This window comes from Triturus cristatus, chromosome 4_1, assembly GCF_964204655.1.
Source record: "Triturus cristatus chromosome 4_1, aTriCri1.1, whole genome shotgun sequence".
NCBI classification, from domain to species: Eukaryota; Metazoa; Chordata; class Amphibia; order Caudata; family Salamandridae; genus Triturus; species Triturus cristatus.
In genome coordinates, this window is record NC_140585.1 from 81,165,309 (window position 1) to 81,187,472 (window position 22,164).

Consider the following 22,164-nt stretch of genomic DNA (forward strand, 5'->3'; position numbering starts at 1 on the left):
GCACCGAGCAATCCCCCAGTCCCCCGGTGCGCTGCACGGGTGGGGGCCGGTTTTGGGCCCCTGGGGGCCGTGTTTGTTACAGGGCCGTTCGGCCCTATAACAAAATCGGCCAAAAACTGGCCCTGGCAAAGAGCTCAGCCGGTTTTGGTTCCCAGTCCGGCCCTGATCCTAGGACCGGTTTCGGGCTTTCAGCCCTCATCAGCCAGGGGCCGAGCTCCAGGGCCGCCCTCCGGCACTGTGCACTGGCCTGTGAGCTCCTGACTGGTTGGTGGGCACTGGTCACCCAGAGACTGAGGGAACCCGCTGGTTCCAGAGTTACCACATTTGTGTTTGGGAAATAGCGTTTGGGATTATGGTCACCTCTATTAAAAATAACAAACCTATAATCACTGGAAGAAGGTTTCTAGCCAGACATGTGCGCCCGTGTTCCCCCAGTGGCGACCGCTTCTCTAATGAACCCCCACCCACTTTATTATCGTGAATTCGGGAAGAAAGGAGTGCGGGGTGGGGTGCCCCTAAAAGCATCAGAGGGAAGTGATCTTAAAAGTCTGTCCAGCAGAAACACCCGCCCGGCTGCGTCCCTGGAAACTCATTAACCAGCTCCCTGCCGGACCGCAAAGGAAACCTGTGTAACAAGTGTTACCAGCGCCGGTTGTAAGATCACTTCCTCGTCAGACAGTGCCGGAGCCTCGCCTGTGTGTGCCAGCAGCGAGCGGAGCCGCGCCACTCTCGGGGGTACAGCAGGAAGGTGGCAGCACCCCCAGCCTACCCCACAGCGTGCCAGGACAGAGAGCTGCCAGCAGAGCCAGGGGACAGCAGGTACGTGGGCAGCACCACCCTGTGCAGAGTGACCCGCACCCTTCGTTGTGTGCCCGGGGAGGGGCACGCACCACCCCTTCCATTCTCAGGGGTACAGCAGGTAGGTTGGCACGTAGCCCTCCCCTCCCCCCTCAGTGTGCCAGCAGAGGGAGCAGGCACGTGGGCTCTGCCACCTCAGGGCAGTGGGGCACAGAGCTAATAGGACCAGATAGGGGGACCTGTGTGATCCTCGGCGGAAACCGAGCACCCTTCGACACCTCGGCACTGGAGCTCTCGTCCTCCTCTTCTCACCTTTCTATTATTTCTCTTTTGTTAGTTTCTCTATTGTGCTTCACTCTTCACTCTTCCCCATTCCCCAGCCCCCCTCCCCCCGTCTTCTTCTGCATACTCAGTGTTACCTCTTTTTCTTTCGTGGTTTATTAGCTCTTTTTTCTGCTCTCTCCTTTGTTGCTCCCTCTTGTTTCTCCATCTTCCCCTCGCTATCAGCCGTAGCCCCCCCCCCCTCTCTTTGCTTCTTTCTTACTTTCACAAGCTCTTGCTTCCCCACCATTTTCTCTCCTATTTTGTTTGTATAGTATATCTTCCCCCATGCTGCTACCACGTGCCACTTAACCACCCCTTCCCTGAGGCCAATCCATGTTTTCGTATATCTTTCGTCTGTCTTTTCACTCCCCTCTGTTTGTTTACCCCTGTCAACCCCACTTCCTGAACACCTTTCTTTGTTTGGCTTTTATCCTGGCGCCCTGAAGCAATATTTACGCGGCACGCAGCGCCTTACAAACACATATAAATAATTGCATTCACTTCCCTCTATCTGTGCTGAGTCTATTCCGCTGTCTGTCTGTCTGTCTATAGGTGAAGGCCTCCGTACACTCTTCAAAAACACCCACTGCATGACCAGAAAGAGGAACGAGGCACAGGACGAGAACATGATTTGCCTAGGATCACACATTGTGGGTCACGTAGGACAGCTGGGATTCACACCACGGTTTTTAGCCTCCCAATACGCCACATCTCCTCTGCCTTAGCTCTCCTCGTGTCTATTCTCTGTCCCTCCTTATATTTGCCTTTCTCGTGTCGGTTTGGAGATATATATATATATATATATATATATATATATATATATATATATATATATATATATATATATATATATATATATATATGTATATATATATATATATATATATATGTCTCGCTCTCTGTCTTTCTATTTTTCGCTTAATCTCTCTCTCTGTCGTGACACACTCTGGCTCCTTCTGTGTCTGCCCGTCTTTCTGCTTCTGGGTCGCTCCCTTTATGTACCTCTCTGGCGCCGAATGAATGTCTTGCGTAGCACACTCTGAAGACAGAATCCCCACTAGGCACTATGGGGGTTATTTATGAGAGCCTTGCGTCACCTGTGCACCACTTAAGTGTCGCATGTGTGATGCAGTACTCATAAATATCTTTGAAGCCACGCAAAGTCACCCTGTGTGGCTCTGAGTGGCCTCATAAATCACGAGTAAGGCGACGTGTCAGTCTGCACCCAGCAGGCATTCCATGGTCTCTGCAGTAGGTTTTCCCACACAACACCCATGAAATTTGCCCCTGACCCCACAAGCAGGAAGGACAGGAATGCACTGTATTGCTTAAAAGCAGTGCATTCCTGCCCTACGCCAAATTGCCATAAAAGAGTCCCACAGTTTGTAGCAGACAAGTGGGTAGAGGCAAATGGAGAGGAAGTAATGTACTGAGGCAGGGACACAACTAGACCCGACGTTTTGGGAGGTTGGGGGCAACTTTCAGTCAGTGGGGCAAGACAAGCACTTCAAGCAATGCGGGCAGAGATATATTTATAGCCAATAAGAGGGAAAGAGGTGCCAAACTGCAGTTTAAACATATTGGACAAACACAATCTTACTATGATTGACAGCCTGGAATCCGTGTTTATCCCTAAATTCCTCACGCAGGCTCCGTTTTTGATGGCGGGCCTACTTGCTGAGGCCATGTTGTTGATGGGTGGTGTTTGATTCATTGACTGCATATGGATATTTCGATTTGTGACATGTTCATTTTGCTGTGGTTAGATATCGTCCATTATTTGGCTGTTTGAGACATTGTCTGATTGATTATGACAACACAAAAGATGATGGACGGAATGCTGAACATTGTCAAACGTTTACCGTCAAACCCGAAACCAGTCCCAGGATGCTTGTTGCTTTGTCCAGGCAGGAGCTGGCCTGGCAGTTCGGGCTGGACTGTTCCCATGGGGAGCAGGGTCAAGCCTGATTTGCATATGGCTGGGTAAAAACTAGGGTGGCATGATGAGCAAAGAAATGATGGACTTAACCCAGATCTGAGCCTGGGGGTGAATGTCGGACAATAATCAGCATTTCGTCTATCATCTTCATATCTCCTTGTTACTTTTTTCTATGTGTGCGGCCTTCCGCAGCACACACAAAAAGAGGAGCAAGCCTCTCACGATTGTTTTTGTACAGGAAGGTGGTCCATCCTGCACAAAAACACTCCTGCATGCAACACAGGCACCCGCGCACCGTTGTGCAAGGGTGTCTGCGTTGGCAGCAGGCAGCCCATTGCGTGCCAGCGCTGGGGTAAAAGTCAGGAATGTGCTGTATGCCCTAAATACGTCATATTCCAGGTCTTCCCAGTCAGTGCATTGTAGCGAGGTCATAAGCTGCACTGTACTGCGCCTCTGTTCCTTGAATATCCTCCCGTGTTTTCAATGGGTAGGAATGGTGCCAGAGCTCTGCCACAAAAGTCATTAAAGGAAAACAAAGAAAACAAGGTGATTTTGAATAAAACGTTATAAAAATACGTCACATTTTTGGGATAATCACCAGTACTCCGCAACACATGACATAAGTCCATGTGTTATTTTTGAAGCGTTACCGTAGTTAAGGTCATGTATAGTGCTATGATGTGAGTTTTTAAGCACCTTATTAGTTGTGTCTCATTACTTCTGAGATGTACTCGTTAGGTCTGGCTTGACAGCACAGCTGTCGCCATACCTTGTGTGATCAACAGAAAAAAGCTTTAACCCCTTCAGTGCCCATGACGAGCTGGACTCGTCATGGGCTGCGGTGGCGCTGTGCCCATGACGAGTCCAGCTCGTCATGAACTCCGCCCGCTAATACAAAGCGCGGCACTGGGCGGGGAAAGGGGCGGGCATGCAAGGGGTTAAGAAGCACAGCTGTCGTAGAGACTTGGCTCCGCCCACATGTTTACTTCGATTACCGCATTTGATTGGACAGAACAAGTGTGGTGCTGACTAGAAAGAGTGCAGTGTTTGTTGCACTTCTATGGACTCCTGAGTGGTGTTCCCCCACCTAACATGGCTGCCCCATTAAAACGCAATAACGTGACAGTGTGCAAGAAGACCCCGCCACACCGATGTGATAGAACTGGCTCAGAATAATGCTCTGTGAGCCAGCAGCAGTGTCACCCGTAGAAGTATTGGTGAACAGAGCTTCCAGACAAGGGATTCCTACAATCCAAAATGGTTGCTTTGTCCAGTGTCATGACGCAGTGGCATCTGAGCTGTTTGTGTTTTTCTTCTGCGTTTGCCTTAGTGACATTCGGAACAAAAAAGTTTGTTTTGCTCAACCTTCCTGGCACTCCACAAGTGCTGATCACTGCAGCCGTAGTCCATGGCCTTGCGTCGCAACAGCCTCATGTCCGTCCCTCCTCCTGCAACAGCCTCCAACCTCAGTTCACTCTCACAAGCGTCACTGGCTCTTGCAGAGACTGCTCCCATCTCAGCACCCTCGCCCCTCCAGGACCAGCCCCTTCAGAACGCTATCCCTACGCAGGCCAACAGGGCCAGAGGCTGGTCTACCTCATGGCTTCAGAAGCAGCAAAAACAGCATGTCTGGAGCCATCTTTCTTCACAGCGGCTACTATGAGGGCCAGTGAGACTCAGTGCAGGGCCAGCAAGTACCTCTTGAGCTGTAAATCCTCCCCCCACCCCCACCCTTAGCCTGCAGTCCCAGTCAGCTCCCACACCAGCCCAAAGCCTCATTTGCATTGCTTCATCCTGAGCCTGCTGCTTGCCTTCCTGCTGCCTTCACCACTCCCTCTTGACTGATCCCCACAGCCTATGACTGATCCCGCCCCCCACCCCAGCCCCCACAACCTCTGCTCAATCTCCTTCCCCTTCCAGTTCACATAGAGGCCAAATTGTGCACCGTAAAACCAGGGAACTTGGGGGCATATTATCAAGGTCCGGCGTTAAAATTATCGCCGCTTTATCAGCAGAAAACTGCCTCCAAAGCGGCGATAATGGGCTTGATAATAAGCCGCAGAGAATTCCAATAGAAGCCCATGTTGACACCAGAACATGGGCTTCTATTGGAATTTTCCAGGGCATATTATCAAGCCCATTATCAACGCTTTAGCGGCAGTTTTCTGCCGATAAAGCGGCGATAGTTTTAACGCCGGACCTTGATAATATGCCCGCTGGTTTCAAACACGTCTACTTTCTAGGCAAAATCCATGTAACCCTACGCAATGACCTTATTTCACTGTGCCTCCTCCTCTTCTAACATCCCTTTTTAGAGTACCTTAAAAAACACTCAATTTAAGATGTGCCCTCTTCAAAAACTTCAGTTTTATATGTTTTAATAGACTTTAATGTTGCTCCAAATATTATAACAGCAGTGTTCACATGACATGTTCATTGCCTCTTGGGTTCACTAATAGTGAAGGCCACTGGAAGTATGCGGTTAAGAGGATCAAAATATGCAGCAGTGCTGAACAAATTATGTGGATAGAAAAGGCAAATTATGCTGTGTAATGCAGCAGATGTTGTGATGGTATTACTTCATTATTTTTCACGTGTACACATGGTAACACTGTCTCTGAAAAGATTTCACCCTATTGGGACCAATTTAACAACTAATTACAGCAATAAGACACTGAAATATGACCTTTCAACCTTTGCCCAGGAACACGTACCACCCTGTTATTAGTAACTTTTGATCTGTTTGAGCTAGAAACCATTTTCTTGTTGTTAAAATCGGCAGGTTATGCAGTAGACAAAGGATTATGTGGCAAATGCGCCAAATCCAATATTATTCGAAAAACGCAGCAGTCTCAGAATCACACAATTCCAGTGGCCCTGATAATCGCATTGTCATCACAGGCATGAATGTTTTCAAGTTTGCGTATGGGGCCAGATGTTCGACCGGGGCATTTCGCTACTCACAAATTGTGCTCATCTGCGAGTCACAATTTGCGAGTCGCAAACATCAATGTACAACAGTTTCAGAGACACTGTTTGCGATTCCCAATGGGGTCTCAAACTGCGAGCCTCATCAATAGTCATGAGGCATTGGCAATTTGCGACCCCATTAGGAATGGCAGACCCTCCCAGGTATGGTGGCCTGCTGGGCTCAGCAGACCTCCATGTCTGAGACTGCTTTTCAATAAAGCAGGTTCTTTTTTTAAATGCAGCCCATTTTTCTTAAAGGAAAATGGGATGCATTTAAAAATAAAGATGAAACATTTTCGTTTCATTTTTTAAGGGCAGGTAGAGGTCCCTGGGACCACAGCCTGCCCCTAAAAATATTTTCCCCTACATTTGCAAAGGGAAGGGGGTCCACTGGGGATCCCTTCCCATTTGCGAGTGCATTACCACCCTCTTGAAGAGGGCGGTAAATTGCGAGTGTTTGGCGACCGCAATTGCGGGTGCAAAACGTTCTTACATAGAGTATCGAGTCCCAATTAGGAAGGGATGCCCTTGGAATGCCACTTCCTAATTGCGAGTCTCAAATCCTATTTAGCGAGTCGCAAATAAATTGTGACTCGCCAAATAGGGTCTGTATATGGCCCTATTAGTTTTTGCATGCGCAAACGGGTCGCTAACCCGTTTGCGCATGCAAAAATGGGCCGTATATCTGGCCCATAGAAACTGTGACTTGCGATAAATGGCAGCCAATGCAGAGACTCATTCTAGTGTACTGAAGATAAACGCTTCCAAGTTAAAGAAATATACATTTTGAAATTTGAGTCTTTAGCTCATTTGTATGTGGCAAATTATATACCATGCAGAGGGCTGAGTTCTTGTTTTGGGGCTTAGATCCAAACCAGAACATTGGCTGGACTCCGGCTCGGCACTTCCTGTTAAAGTGCTAGGTGTCCACCTTTGCATTGTTCATGAAATCCTTTCTCCTACTCTGGCGGCTACAGAGCGGGGACAGCAGGGGGTCGTAAGCAATTAAAACACACAAAGACTCATGAACTGATAAATGGTCTTTTGAAGACCTGCTCTGTATTTTGGATCAGGCTGAGACTTCAGCTCCTGCCCAGCCCCTGCACGGGACAGCTCAAGAAGTGCCTGCGTGCTCCACAGGCCAGGCTACGGCAGAGAACCGGGGATTGGGGGCTAACCCCTTTCAGCCCAACGGGCGCTGCACGCCTGTGCCCAGGGTCGAAGAAATTTGGTGCAGTGAGGAAGCCATAATTGAACCCATAGGCTCAACACTAAACAGCATCTCCACCCTACATCTGTCTGTCTGTCCATCCCCTGTCTTTCTGCCCACATGTGGTATGTATATGATATTTCTATAACACAAACCCAGCTGATTAATGCACTGTGATGTAGTGTTCTTTAAAGAGGCGAGTCCTCAACTCTTTTCCTAACTTGGAGCTCTGTTAGCCAGTCCTGATGGACACAGAGCTGTTGTTCCAAATCCTGGGTGTATGGATCGAAAGGGCGAGCTGCCTTGTTTTGAATTTTTTACAAGTCCTTCTAACCCTGATTGTCTTGTATTTGTCTCCCTTCCTCCTTCTGTCTGTAGGTCTATGCTTCTATCTCTCTGCATGCTGTCTCTCTGCATTCTGTCTGTCCCCTTTGCTATCTATGCCAAGCACTTTGCGTGTCTGTGTAAACCTCTGTGTCTGCGCCTACGTGTCTTCCTTTTTTATTCTTTTGAGCCTGTCTACACCTATTTCTAGCAATGTTCGTCTGTCTCTGTATCTATCCCTCTCCCTCCCACACTATACTTCTCTTGATCTTTCTCTATAAATCTCCTACTACCCTTCTGTCTAACCCTCTACCCCAGCGCCTCTCTGTCGATCTCTATTTCTATCTATGGCTGCCAATCTCTTTTTTTTCTCTCTTTAGGGCTCTAAACTGCGCCTATGTATGTGACCCTATTTTATCTTTGCCTGGTTATCTGCCTGTCTGTTGGTTTCGCTATTTATGTGCCTGTCTCCCCTCCACCTCTTTGTCTGTCCATCTATATTTGTGCCCGTCTGTCTCTTGTTCTTTGTCTCACTCTCCTCTCCGAACCTGTGGTTTTGTCTATGAGTGTTTACCATTTTGCTTCTCAGTTTATTCTTCTAACGACGCGTCTACCTGTTTGTTACTCTGTCTAGCTATGCCTGTCTGCCTTTGTGTGTCTGTCTTTACCGTGTTGTGCCTGTCTTTCTATCTAACAATACCTGTCTCTCTACCTATTGCTCTATTCAATGCTTCTCTGTCAATCTCTCTCTCTCCAGTGGCGGCTGGCATCTACGGAGAGTGGTGAGGATGGCAAATGGGTGGTGGGTGGGTGCATGCACTGTCGCGCGCAGCAAATAAAATAAAAATTCACTTACCTTACATGCTGCATGCACGACACGTCCTCCTCCTCACTCCAGTCCGGTGTTCAGAGCAGGCTGCAGCCAACTCCCTTAACCAATCCTGGTGCTTCTCTCATGCTGTTAACCAGCAAGATAGAGCGCCAGGATTGGAGGGAGCAGCCTCTCTCTTGGCACCCCGAGGATACTGGAGGCCTGTACTTGCTCATTATGACAGCTGGCTAAGAGAGATTTAAAGTGTGCATGTCTGGCTGGCCATCGTAAATCAGCCAGCCAAAGGGACATGCGCACTTTAAACTTAAGTGCACAGGCAGCCTACCACTCCTCCCTGCTGCTGCCACTCAGCAGGCCCCGCCCTATCCGACACTCGGTTTGCGATGGGCTGAAGGAAAAGAAAATGGCAATAAATTAACTTTATTACCATTTTAGTTTTCATCTCTGGGGATTTTGGGAGCATTTTAGTTGGTGGGGCGACGCGCCTCCCCTCTAGTGGAGGAGCCACCCCTGTCTCTCTCTACCTTTGATGTCAGCCCTTCTCCTTCTCTACTGTGTGCCTGTCATTTTCTCTGTCTACCTCTGCCTTCCTGCCTCTCTGTCTATCTATCTCTGTGCCTGTCTGTGGCTTGCTTTAGCTAGTTCCATCAAACTTCCCCAGTCTGTGTATATTCCTCAATCTCTGTGCCAGTCTCTCTCTCTCTCTCTCTCTCTCTCTCTCTCTCTCTCTGTTTATCCATCTTTCCTTGTTGGTTCTCTTGTCTCTGTCTTGTGAGGCCTGCCTGTCTCTCTGTTGTCTGCCTCCCACTCTGTGGCTCTGCTCCCTGACGTCAGAAAGTGCCTGTTATAAGGAAATAAGATATCCTGGACCACAAGAGAATGACAACCTCACACTCATCATATTCACACAAAGACTAAAAATCAAGCTAGGGCTCTGTCTCTGCTGTACTCACTTCGCCCCCTTTGCATCTCACTGTCACTTTCTTCTCTATTTCTACCACGTTCTCTGCCCCTTATGTTCTTTTAGTCACCTCTTGTTCTCAGGGGCGAGCTTGGCCACTGAGATTGGGGGGGTGGAGGGAGCTTTAGATTGTCAAACCATCACTCTGGATAGAATGTTAAAACACAGAATAGACAAGCAGGGTGCATGAGAGGGGCTTGAGGGGCAGTGGAACAGGAGAAGGAGAAGGTTACAGACAACACAATTTCTTTTTTAATAACCAACATCCTCCCTCCAGCCTGTGACCTCTGACCCTGAGTTTGTGTTTGTCAGTCTTCACTGTGAGCACCTGCTGTGCTACAGTGCAGTCTGCAGAGCTTCATTTTTGCTTTGTCTTATTTTTCTGCCTCTAGGAGTGGAGTAGAGGGGTGTCCTTCTCTGTTCCCCTTCTTTCTACAACAGCTTCTTGTCATGCTGCTATTGAACGTCTCTCTTGGGGGTCTCTGGTCATCTCGGGGTACCTTTGTATTTATTGTTTATAATGCTTTGAACTCCATAGACTGTATTATTATGTTTTTTTAGACTAGGTCTTATGAACTTGGCTGTTTGTGTTAATAGTCTCCATGCCACAGTACTTTGTAGTTAGCTATCACTGTGTTTTACTACTTATTACTTTTTTTTTTAGAAAGTTCACCAGGTAAAACAGGAGTTGGTGGTTCTTCTAAGGTGGCTGCAATATCCCTCGTAGCATAACATACCCAAACTCAAACAAACAGAATGAAACATAACATATCGGAACCTAAGATACGAAAGCTAAAATATCATAACAGAACCCAACATAGAATAAACCAACATAACGTAACATGTTGTCCCATCTGCGTGGTACATGTTCGCCCCATCTGCATGGTACTGCGGCTTACAACCCATGTTTCCTCTAATTGTATTACTCTGTGTGCAGCAATGAAGGATCTCTGTGCAGTGCAACCAAGGCTATGTGCGCTGAAGATATGCAAACACTCACAATGCAGGAGAGCATGGCGTGTGAGCTGCCAAATCCTAACACTGGTGTTTTTACTTTGATTCCCAATTGACTCCTGTTAGACCTAGTACCTTTGGCGTGAGTCTCCCTTCCATTTTTCGCTGTTGTCTCCTCTGTTTTTGATATGTTTCGCTTGTTAGATGCTTTGGGCACTGTGCCACTGCTATTCAGTGCCACAGTGCAACAGCTCCCTACGTTAAATTATTATACTGGATTAGTGACTGCATGATTGGCTTATTTGATTTACTTGTCAGACCCTAGTGTAGTGCACCATGTGTGCCCAGGGCCTGTAGATCAAATGCTGCTAGTGGGCTTGCAGCGCTGATTGTGCCACCCACAGAAGCAGCCTGTAAAGTGTGTCTCAGGCCTGCCATTGCAGAGCCTGTCTGCAGTCTAGTACTGCCATGTCGACTTGGTAAGTGCACCCACTTACCAGTCCCACACTGTGGTGTATAAAGAAGCCAGTGGAAACAGGAACTCCTCGTTGTGATTCCGGTTCTTTATTGGCATATAACAAAGTAGTAAATAGAGATTCTACTAACTTAAAGAGACAGTAAAGAAAAGTAATGCATTATAATACAGTATACCACACACACCTTCCCTTTTCTACATGTTAGCCACCCATAAGGTAGGCCCTAGGGCAGGGTGCATTGTATGTGAAAGGTAGGACATATCCTGATGTGTGTGGCATGTCCTGATAGTGAATTATAGCCAATTTTGTTTTTCACTATTGCAAGGCTGCTGTCACCATAGACCAGAATGGGCAGTTTGATTATAACATCTTATAATCCTAACTGATCCAGGGATCATGGTAGAAAAACAAATTTAGTATGCCTGAACTCAAAATGATAAAATACATCTTTTATTTAAGTTGGTTTTAACATTCTTTGTTTGAAAATACCACTTTTAGAAAGTAGGTATTTTCTTGCCTAACCATCCAGCCTGCCTCTGCTAGGTTGTGTAATGCATGTCTGGTTTGTGAGTGATAGGGACTGAGGGGGCTCCAGGAGACGGGGTTAGTCAGCACAAGGCTGAATAGACCTATCTGCATTGGGAGTGGTGGGAGGAGTAGCACCTGGGCCTGAATAGGGCTGTGCCTGCCTTCCACAATGCTGGCTCCACCTCCTGTGGTGCGTCTGATGACCCTGGCCCACACTGACAACGGAAGAAGTTGTGCACTGGCAGAATGCACCCAGAACTGGTTTGGACTAAGTACAGACACTCTCTGCCTTCAGAGACAAAGGATTTGTGTGTATAAAAAGGGGGACCCAGACTACAGAACTTTAGAACACTTCTGGACATCAAGACAGACCTTTTGCCAAGGAGTAGAACCAGAGAATCTGCAGGAGGTTTTGACATGCCCCTGTGCCAGTGTGTAATTGCTGGGGTTGGCCTGCAGTGGTTTCTTTATTGCCAAGGAAAGGAGAAAGACTTTTATTTGCAACTTTCATCATCTTGAAGAAGAATCTCCCAGGGCTTGAACTGTGCTTGCCTCCAGCTGAAGTCTCAGGGATACAAGACTTCACCACCAGCTTCCCCCCTGAATTTCCTTGCTGGGAATTCTGTCTGCAGAAGCCTGCATGTTCTTGGGAGTGGAAGCGCGACCCAACAAGAAGAAGCGTGTCGTAGCCGCAGCTGTTGCCGTCGCATCATCGGAGAAGCGTGTCGCCACCGCAAGGGTCACCGCCGCATCACCGGAGAAGCGTGTCTCCCTCCCAGCTGTTGGTCGACGCATCCCCGGAGAAGCGTGTTGCCACCGCAAGGGTTGCATCACCGGAGAAGCGTGTCGCAGGGCCTGTCGCGGCTCCAAAGTTACAGAGTCGCCGCACAGCTGCCGGGTGTGCACGCATCGTCTTCACGTCGTCGCATCGCATCAAGGGCGCCATCTTCTCGCATCGCACCGGATCGTTGCATCGCATCAAGGCGCCATCTTGTCGCATTGCAACCGGGACGCACTCGAGATCGCCGCATCACCTCCTCTCCGCTAAGGAACAGACGCATCGCCTACTTTGCGCAAGCACTGAGGAACAGATGCACCGCCTCCCCCGAAGCAAGGAACCGACGCATCGTTCTCCCTGCGAACCTTTTGTTTATCTTGTTTGACGCATCCAAAGGTACTTTGTGAGAAACATGTCGCATTTACCATCCAAAGTGAACGGAGTTATTTCCAACATCTTAAAGTCATTTTCTTAATACTGTATTGTGGATTTTTGTCGTTTGGGTCTTGTGTTAAGTCTATATAAAGAATACTTTATTTTATAAAACCTGTGTTGTGGCCATCTGTAGTGTTTTCACTGTATTACTGTATGTGTTCACAAATGCTTCACACACTGCCTCAGAGATAAGTCTTCCTGCTCGTGCCACGCTACCACAGGGTTGAGCAGGGGTTATTTTAGGAGTGTTGCCCCCTTACTCGGACTAGAAGCAAGGGTTCCTATTTGGACAAAGGTGCAAGCCATTGCCAACTCGAGATCCCCAGTTCTAACATCCAGTTCTAACAACACCCCTTCCACTCATCTTTATTTTAAATGTTGATAAACTAGTGCCGTTGCGTTGGTTTGATGCTATTGTTCCCTTAACCATGTATCATGCCTTCTGAGTGCGTGAGAAGTTGGCCGGAAACCTGTTGCTGCCTAAACTTCTCACCCTTGTTGTCTGTGGTAAAAACACACAACACTAACTGAGATAGATTTGGAAGTGCAAGACAATTACACTGACAGTTTTGAGGGAATTTCATTGTAATTCACAGATAGTGAAAAAGGTGATCATTGAAGGTGCTAGCCATGAGTTAATGATAGATGGTATGGCAGATGGGGGAGCAATGCATGGTCACCTGGTGACATTTCTTGTTCCTTCTTTAAACGTTTCTCCTTGAAAATGTTCCTCAACAATGAAGCCCAACTTAAAATGGCCACCAAATATGTTGTGGGCATGACTCTCTACAGGAGATAGGCCCCATGTCTTCCTTAGTTAAGAAGTACAGCAGCTTAAACATGTTGTAGACTTTATTATATATATTTCTTCAATCTGTATAATAGTGCAGGTCTTCTTGACTGTGTTTTGGTAAAACACATTCACGTAATAAATCTAGTCACCTGTGGTGCGGAAAGCGTCGCCGGTTGTTAGACTACAGGAGTGCTAGCGTGAACAGGGAGTGAGTAGTGGAGCAGGACAGAGCAGGAGACAATGCCTAAGCGCTCTCAGTGATGAGCAATCAGTGTGTGTAATCCATTGTTCACTGTCCACCAGACGACAGCGCTCAAGGTAATTGAACATGCGCAACGCTCACACTCTTCGATAGTTTGAATAATACATTCCTCAAAACTTCCACACAAATAGTAAAAGTCTTTCGCGCTGTTCTAGTAATGCGAATAACTTCCCTCCGAGTCTCCTCGTTTATCTCCACTCATCCCCAGGTAAGTTAAGATCCCTTTATTTGTTCCACCCACAACATGGAGCGACCTCCAGGCACAGCGTTCAACCGACAATCCCAATGTTGTTCGAACCCTCAGCCGGTGTCTGCTCCATGCACGAGCCAAGATTTAACGATAACATCTGATTCCATGAAGCGTGCACACAACGCGCTCACAACAGTGTCATCATGGATAAAGAAGCATACTACAACACCTTCCCCCCTAAAACAACCAAAACTGAGAACACAAGACATGAAATACAAGTCCTAATCAATGAATACTCCATATACAAAATTGGACTCCACTTTAATATCTAATGAAATCATCAAACTTTTTTGGTGCCCTTCTAATGTGACCACACCCCGAATCCCCCACACTAATAGCAGTAGGATCTCGTCCAGCCTCTTTGTCCGCAAGCCCTTTTGTTTACTCAAAAATTCTATCTGTACCTGGTTGCAACCAATGTGCCCAATCGTGTTCCTCCACCTGCCTTCTCCTCTGAAGCATATCATCGCCTGTTCATGTGTCACTTTTACAAGTTGCCTCTTTTTCCACCAACCTTTACCGACCATAAATACTGCCCCTTTACTCACTTTGATCATCTGTTCTGTTCTGGCATAGAGAATTTGGACTCCCCTTTCCACACTCTAAGAGGTTCCTTAATCAAAACCCAGTCACCGGCTGCCACATCTCATTTGCCTGGGTGACACCTTAAATTGAATCTATCCTTCATAGCAGCCTGTTTTTCTACCACCCTTGCAGCCACTTCTTCCACCTCAGGTTTGTCCTGGCTTGACATATCACCCAACCATGATGGGAATAAAGGAGTGTGCACCTCCCTTCCTCTCAACATGGCACATGGAGTCACCCCTGTGGTACAGTGTGATGAGGTATCATAGCTCCACACTTTGGGCTCAGTGAACTCTTTAACATTCAACCCAGCAGCCAATGCAGTTTGAATCCCCTCTTTCATGACCTTGTTTCCTCTCTCTACTAGGCCGATCCAATTAGGTGAATGTAAAGCGACCTTCAAGTGTTTTATGTCTCTTGAACTTAAAAACATGCACATCTTTTCTTATACAAAATGTGTGCCGTTGTCTGTTGCTATGACTTTGGGGGCTCCTTCTAAAAAAGATATATATTCCATATAGCGCAAACTATACCAGAGACATCGTGTATCAGAGCACTTTACATGAGCACCAGTTTTGTTACATGAGGACACATTTATTTTTATTAGGCACAGGGAGATTAAGTGATTTGCCCAGAATCACAGGTTGTTGAGCATCGTTGCTGAGACTCGATCCCGGTTCCCCAGCTCCAAATTCGACCGCTCTAGCCGTAAGGCTACATCCTCTCTTCTACTTAAGAACATTATAGTTGCATCAGTGTAAGGTACCTCCACAAAACTGTTGCAAATTCACTTAGAAAAGTAAACAATTGCTAAAATTCAATACTCCATGTCTGTACCTAGTAAAGAATACGGACCAGAAAAATCCAACCCCACCTTTTCCCATGCTGCTTCGGGAAACGTGTAGGATGTAAAGGAGTTTGAACTGTCCTCCAATGCTTGTCTGACAGGAGACATTCCGGGCACCTGTCTACTAACAACTTAACCTGACCGTCCATTGCTGGCCACCAATGATGTTGTTTTACTATCAACCTGGTTTTTGTGGAACCAAGCTGTCCTTCAAGTGTTTTGTTTATGATTATGCTCCAGAGACCATTAGGTGGTACAAACCCGTCTCCATGTCAAATTATTTCGTTTTCTACAGACAGTTTGTCTGCTACCTGTGCGAAAACCCTCAAATCTCTGTTCAAGCATCTTGCATCATGCCAACTATTTGTGTATACTCAATTACCTTGGCCAAAGCTTGGTCACCCTTCAAGACACAATCCACATCGCCTTAGATATGCTGATTTCAACTCTGCCACGGCGTATACCGCTGCTACACACTCAACGTCATCCACCAGAGAATCATCCAACTACACACTCCAAGGGCTCAATTCTGGACTTTGTTATATCCAAAGCAAACCTACTGACTATTGCTCCCCCATCCATGTACACTTGTCTGACCACTTCCTCATTCCCTTCCGTTTTCACCTATTGCACGTTATAACTCTCGGCCAACCTAAAAGAGCTACTACCTGGTTCCGCAAAACACTAAAAACATTGATCTTGACACGCTTTGTGATTCTGCTATGCAGTCACTTCCTAGACTAGACCCTAACTTGGATGTCAACGATCTCACCTCTCAGTGCCTCTCAGTCCCAGCAATCGAAATCGATAATCTCGCTCCATTCCAGAGCAAAAGGAAAATACCCACCCCCTCAGCACCTTGGTTCAATAAAGCTATCTATGATGAAAGGAAAAACCTTAGAATCTTGGAGAAACATTGGAGAAAATCTCCATCCACCTCCAATCTCTCTCTTTTACTTTCAGCAAGATCTATATACCACAACCACATCTTCCATCAAAAAGCCTCACATTTCAGATCACTCCTTGACTTTTGATTAAACCCAGATCAGTTGACTGGGGGTGAGTGCTTGCAATGTTCAACACTCCGTCCATCATTTCCTTTGGTTTTTGCTTTGTTCGCCATAAGTTGGCAGGGTATGCTCAGACGTGAGTCCCTTGCTCACTTTGCCACTGGATTCTAGCAAGCCTGGCTGAAGACGGCTGAAATGCCAGAAACCGGTCCTAGGAAGCTTGTTTCCGGTCCAGGGAAGACATGGCTTGGCAGTTCGGGCTGGACTGTTCCCATGAGGCACAGGGTCAGACTGATTTGCATATGGCCATGTCTGAACTGGGGTGGCAGAGTGGGCTAAAGAACGGTGATGGATTAAACCCAGATCAGTTGACTGGGGGTGAGTGCTTGCAATGTTCAACACTCCGTCCATCATTTCCTTTGGTTTTTGCACTCCTTGACTCAGCCAAAAACAGACCACAAAAACTTTTTGACCTCATCAAAAACCCAAACTGTTCTCCCCTAACCATTAAGCCTGAGGATTCCACAAACAAAGCTGCAGATTACGCTATATTCTTTGATGAAAAGGTCAAAGCACTGGTAGATCAGGTCACCCACCGCACCCCCATTGAGGAGCGGAAATCCTTAGACACTTGGCAAAACTTTGACATCATCTCGGAAGATGACCTCCTCTAATGCATCCTGGAAACTAAACCCTCCAACCATTCCTCTGATCTCTTCCCTAGTGTCATCGCCATCGATTTCTACACCCATACTCTCTCTTACTGGACCAGGCTAGTTAATCTCTTCCTCAGTCAAGGCTCCCTCCCTGTTGCCCTCAAATCAGTACAGGTTACCCCTCTTCTAAAACAAAACCTCGGCTGATGCGAACGACCTCAACAACTTCCGCCCTATCACCAACCTCCCTTTTCTTTCAAAAACCACAGAAAAATGTGTTGCGAAACAACTTTCCCTACATATTATGGACAATAATCTCCTCGACGTATTCCAGTCTGGCTTCAACCAAAATTGTAGCACTGAAACAGCCCTGCTGCAAGTGATTGATGATGCGCTGCATATACTCGACTCTGGAGAATCGTGTTTTTTGATTCTTCTAGACCTCTCTGCAGCCTTTGACACTGTTAATCATAACAACCTCCTCAACCCTCTTCAACAGAGAATGGGATTGGATGGCACAGTGCTTAAATGGTTTGCCTCATTCCTCTCGGACAGATCCCAAATGATCAAGATAGCGAACAGTCTTTCGTCTCCATTGGCTGTAGGTCAAGGCGTCCCTCAAGGTTCTATCCTGGCACCCACTTTGTTTAATCTCTACCTGGAACCATTAGGGAACCTCCTAAGTAAATCTGGGATCCATTACCATCTTTATGCAGATGACACTCAAATCTACCTCAAGGTGTCTTCCGCACACGATCTCTCACTACTCCACTCTACTCTCAACTCTATTCACAACTGGATGTTAGCTCACCAACTCATTCTAAATCCCGCCAAAACTGAATTCCTTCTCCTTTCTACCTCTCTATCCCCTCCTCCTGTTCAATCTTGGATGGATCAGCTGAATTTACTCAACAACAAACCCATCATTGTCGACAGCGCTAAATCCCTAGGTGTCATACTTGACAAAAGACCCAACCTAATCAACCACATCAACACTATTGCTAAGAACGCATGTTACTAGTTGCGCCTTCTGTGGGGATTCGTTGGTTCTTCCCGGAGAAAGACCTAAAAACCTTGGTACAATTGCTGGTTCTCTCTAGACTGGATTATTGCAATTCTCTTCTGACGGGCCTACCCAAATCCCTGCTCTCCCCTCTCAAATCAATCTTCCATTCAGCAGCTCGCTTTATTTCAGGGTCTAAATGAAGCAACCATGTCACTCCTATCCATCCTCTCTTCGATGGCTTCCGATGGAGGCAAGATCTATTTACAAAACTGCCTGCATCACACACAAAGCCTTGCACACGTCCTCCCCTTGTTACCTGGCGAATAAAGTGAAATTGTCCAGAGGCTCTCCACCTTCTCGCAATGCGGAAAAGCTTCTGCTTAAGCCCCCCTCCTTCAAAAGGGAAAGATCGATGGCGCAATCCATCTTAGGCAAATTTAGTGAGAATCTGGAACTCGCTTTCCCCATTGCTCCGTGCCACCCCCTCGACCCGGATCTTCCAAAGACACTTTCAGAACTAATACTTTCATTCTCAGGCTCCTTGAGGAAGTTCGCTCATCATTGTAAATTTGTATTTTTTCTTGTACATTCCTCACTCTTGCGTGCTGTGTTGGATTTTGTGTTTGTGTACCCTTCCTTTTAAGTCTCCTGTTTATCTGTGTAATGTTCTATTGTGTAACACTTTTCTCTTGTAACGTAACTGGTTCTATTGTACAGCGCTCTAATGTCCACGCTTTATAAAAATGCACTAAATAAATAAATAAAAATCATCATCGTCCACATCCATAAGCATCTTGATTGGCAGTCAGCCCTAAAATTCCTTCCCCCCGAAATGTGTATGACTGTAACGTTATACTCTTGTAACTTAGATACCAATCTCGTGAGTCTGGCTGATACTATTGCTATTGACTTTACTAAATATGTACACTAATGGTTTGTGATCCGTGACAAGTATAAATCTACGCCCCCAAATATACATTCTGAACTTCTGTACAGCCCACACGCATGCCAGAGCCTCTCGCTCTATTGTGCCATATTGTCTTTCAAACTGTGTGAGTGACCTTGATGTGAAGGCTACTGTTTGCTCACACCCATTCACTTTCTGACTAAGTACTACTCCAAGACCGTGGATGCTCACATCAACTGCTATGAGTGAGACAAAGTCTTCGCAAATTGCATGTAAAGACTCTGCAGAAATAATTAATTCCTTCACTTTTGAGATACTTCCTCCAACTCATTTGACTATTTGAAACTTTGACCCTTCTTGAAGACAGTACGTAAAGGTTCCACTGTCCGTGCATAATTCCGCACGAATCTGGCGTAATACTCTGCCAGCCCAAGAAAAGAGCGTAAAGTATTATTATCAGTAGGAGCCTTAGCATCTTTTATAGCTCTCACAACTGAATATTTAGGCTTTATACGATTGCAAGACACTATGGGGCTCATTAGTATGGCGGGCGGACTTTGTCCGCCCGCCATAGGCTCGGGAAATGGGACCGCCCGCTATGTATGCGGCAGTCCCGCATTAGGCATTAGGATGCCCCCGCCATACTGGCGGGCGCATCCCGCAATCCTGACATTGCCGCGGGCGGTGCTTTCAGCAGCACCCTCCGCAATGTCAGAAATGCATGTTGTTCATTTGCATGCACAACGTGGCAGGCACCGCGCGGTGCCTGCCACCTTGTGCATGCAAATGCAGGGCCATGTGCACCCCCCACCCTCCTGAACACCCTGGGGGCCCGCAACAGGCCCCCAAAGACCAAACCGCATGCCTTTCCATGGCGGAGTCTCCGCCATGGAGAATCCAATCTCCGCCACGATGATAATATGAAGGCACCGCCACCATATTCCTGGGCTTCCCCCCCCCGGTAGGCAATCGGGCGGATAGTGACTGGACCCTGCACAGCCTGCTGACACCTTCATTTACCCTTCATTGTCCTCTCAGTCTGTGTGTTTTGTCTGATGAGGATTCCGAGGGTGGAAGGGAGGCACGCATGACTGTGCACACCCAAAGAAAAAGCAGTGTTGGTTGGTTTGGCAAGCAACAGCAAGCAATTGGCATGGGCCACCACCACCACGCCACCGCCACCCACGGGCGGCATGATCATGGTGGCACTGTGTGTGTGTCAATTAAGACTTAAGTTACCGGTCGGTTCGGGCCGGGCAGCCCGCCAGCCCAGGACAGGGACAAGCACACACACACTGACTGTAGTAGTGCACTGCACAGCCTGCAGGCTGCCGCTGCAGCCTTGCTTAGGCTAACTGATTAGGCCTGCTGCTGCCACTCTTTACACAGGTCCTGCCTCACCTGGTGGCTGGTGCGGATACTGGCGGGCGGCACTGGCCAGAGACAGACTGGTGGCCAGTACTAGTAGTACTCACTCACTGCTGGCAGTGGCTACGCTAGCCTACGCAGGACTACTCCTCAACACCAACAAAGCAACAACGTCGTCCGGCTTGGCCCGCCGTTTGCGCTTCTTGCTGCTGGCTTACTTTCCGTTTCACACTTAGACTTAATTTCACCTACACTTCTCTTAGTGAACCCGAACCGACGCTGCTGAACGTTTCTTTCAATCTTGAACCGAATGGCCATGATCATGACTCGGTGGTGAGAGGTGAGGCCGTGGCGTGCGGCCGGGTATGCTGGGGTGTGCCAAGGCAGGCAGCGAATGCGCGCGCATTGCTATCTAAAAAAAACTGCGCACGCTGCTTGCCGCGCACAGCCCCAACGCCCCCACAGACTTGTAAAACCAAAACTGAATCCAGCCGCAACATCAAACTAAGGGCCCGCGGCCACCAGGCCACGCCATCATCCTCAATCAACATATAATCAGTAGTGATCAGTCGAATCGAATAATCATAATTGCCACGCCATCATCAATCAACATATACATATAATCAGCCGAATCTAATAAATTAAACAGTCGGACTCTCTTGGCTCACAGGCATGCCTGCAACACACTGTCTTCTTGACTGTGGGAGTGGGACCCTGGACAGTCCCCCGGACCAGTAAGTTCAGTTGAGAGTATGGGAGTGGGACTGTGGGAGTCTGGGGGACCTGACTCACTCAGGACTCGACTCTGTTACTGTTAGGCTGCTGCACAGCTTCATTAACTGATCAGGCCCTGCCTCGCCCTCACCTGATGCTGCTTAGGCTGCGCACCTTTATTTTAACTGATGATGAGTAGGCCTACCAGGCCGTGCCTCACCTGGTGCTGTGCTGGCAAAAGGGGAAACAAACATGGTAGGATCCTGAGATTCTTTTGACAATGCCACCTGGTAGTATGCTGACCTCAGGTCAATTAAAGAAAACCCCTTGGCTCCCCCTAGATTAGCAAGTAACTCATGAATCCTAGGAAGTGGGTGGCAGTCAATAATAATATTCTTGTTAAGTGCTCTTAAGTCCGCGCAAAGTCTAATCTCGCCAGACTTTTTCCAGGCAACGACTATGGGAGCCACCCAACGTGAGGTATCAGTAGGTAATATGACACCCTGAGAGCAAATTCAGGGTGTTTTTCATCTCTCATCTGACGCTTAAAGGCACTGGGTGAACTTTATGAGATATGGTTGAGCACCCGGCACCAACCTAATTTGATGGTCCATGCCCTTTACTAACCCCACTTGCTCGCTGAATAATGATCAAAAGTCTGCTAGGATCTCTTTGACTGACCCATCTACACATGCCACTTGACAAACTGGTAAGTCTCCCACCTTGACCGGATTCTCATCACCTGGAACTAAGTACAGCCCCATTCGTGCCAAATCTCTCCATCCAATAATATTCTTTCCTTTGACTTCTACACCTTTGTTTCAGTTTTTCACCCTAAACATTGAACTCTTGACATAAAATACCCCACCATATCTACATCCTTTTCCCCATAAGCCTTTGGATTCACATCTGATTTGGTCAAAGAAACCTTCTACCCCCAGAATTCATAAAATGTTGTGTCCCTCAGAATTGTCATGGGAGAACCTGAGTCTGCCGTGACTTGCACTGTAACGTCATTGATAGCACAAAGGTCCTTTCACCACTTTGGAGTTCTCTTCACAATCGATCAATAACAAAACATTACTAAGTGAATTAGAACATGTCTCAATTTCTGTTTCTACACTGCCCACGCTCATAGATTTCTTATTTCTTAAGCAGATGCTCTGAAAATGCCCCATTTTCTTACAGAACAGACAGCGTTTATTGATGGCTGGACATCCTGCAAAATTGCTAAAAT

General features: G+C 47.2%; 1 protein-coding gene across 2 annotated transcripts in view; it reads left to right on the forward strand.

Annotated features, from left to right (window-relative positions):
* Positions 1–594: 594 nt before the first annotated feature.
* LOC146839585 (uncharacterized) overlaps positions 595–22,164 on the forward strand; it is a 241,904-nt gene continuing 220,334 nt past the window's right edge. The window contains exon 1 of one of the 2 annotated variants that reach the window (XM_085651660.1): positions 595–819. The gene's annotated coding sequence lies outside the window, so the exon portion shown is untranslated. The remainder of the gene's footprint in view (positions 820–22,164) is intronic. The other variant, XM_085651663.1, reaches the window with a different exon arrangement.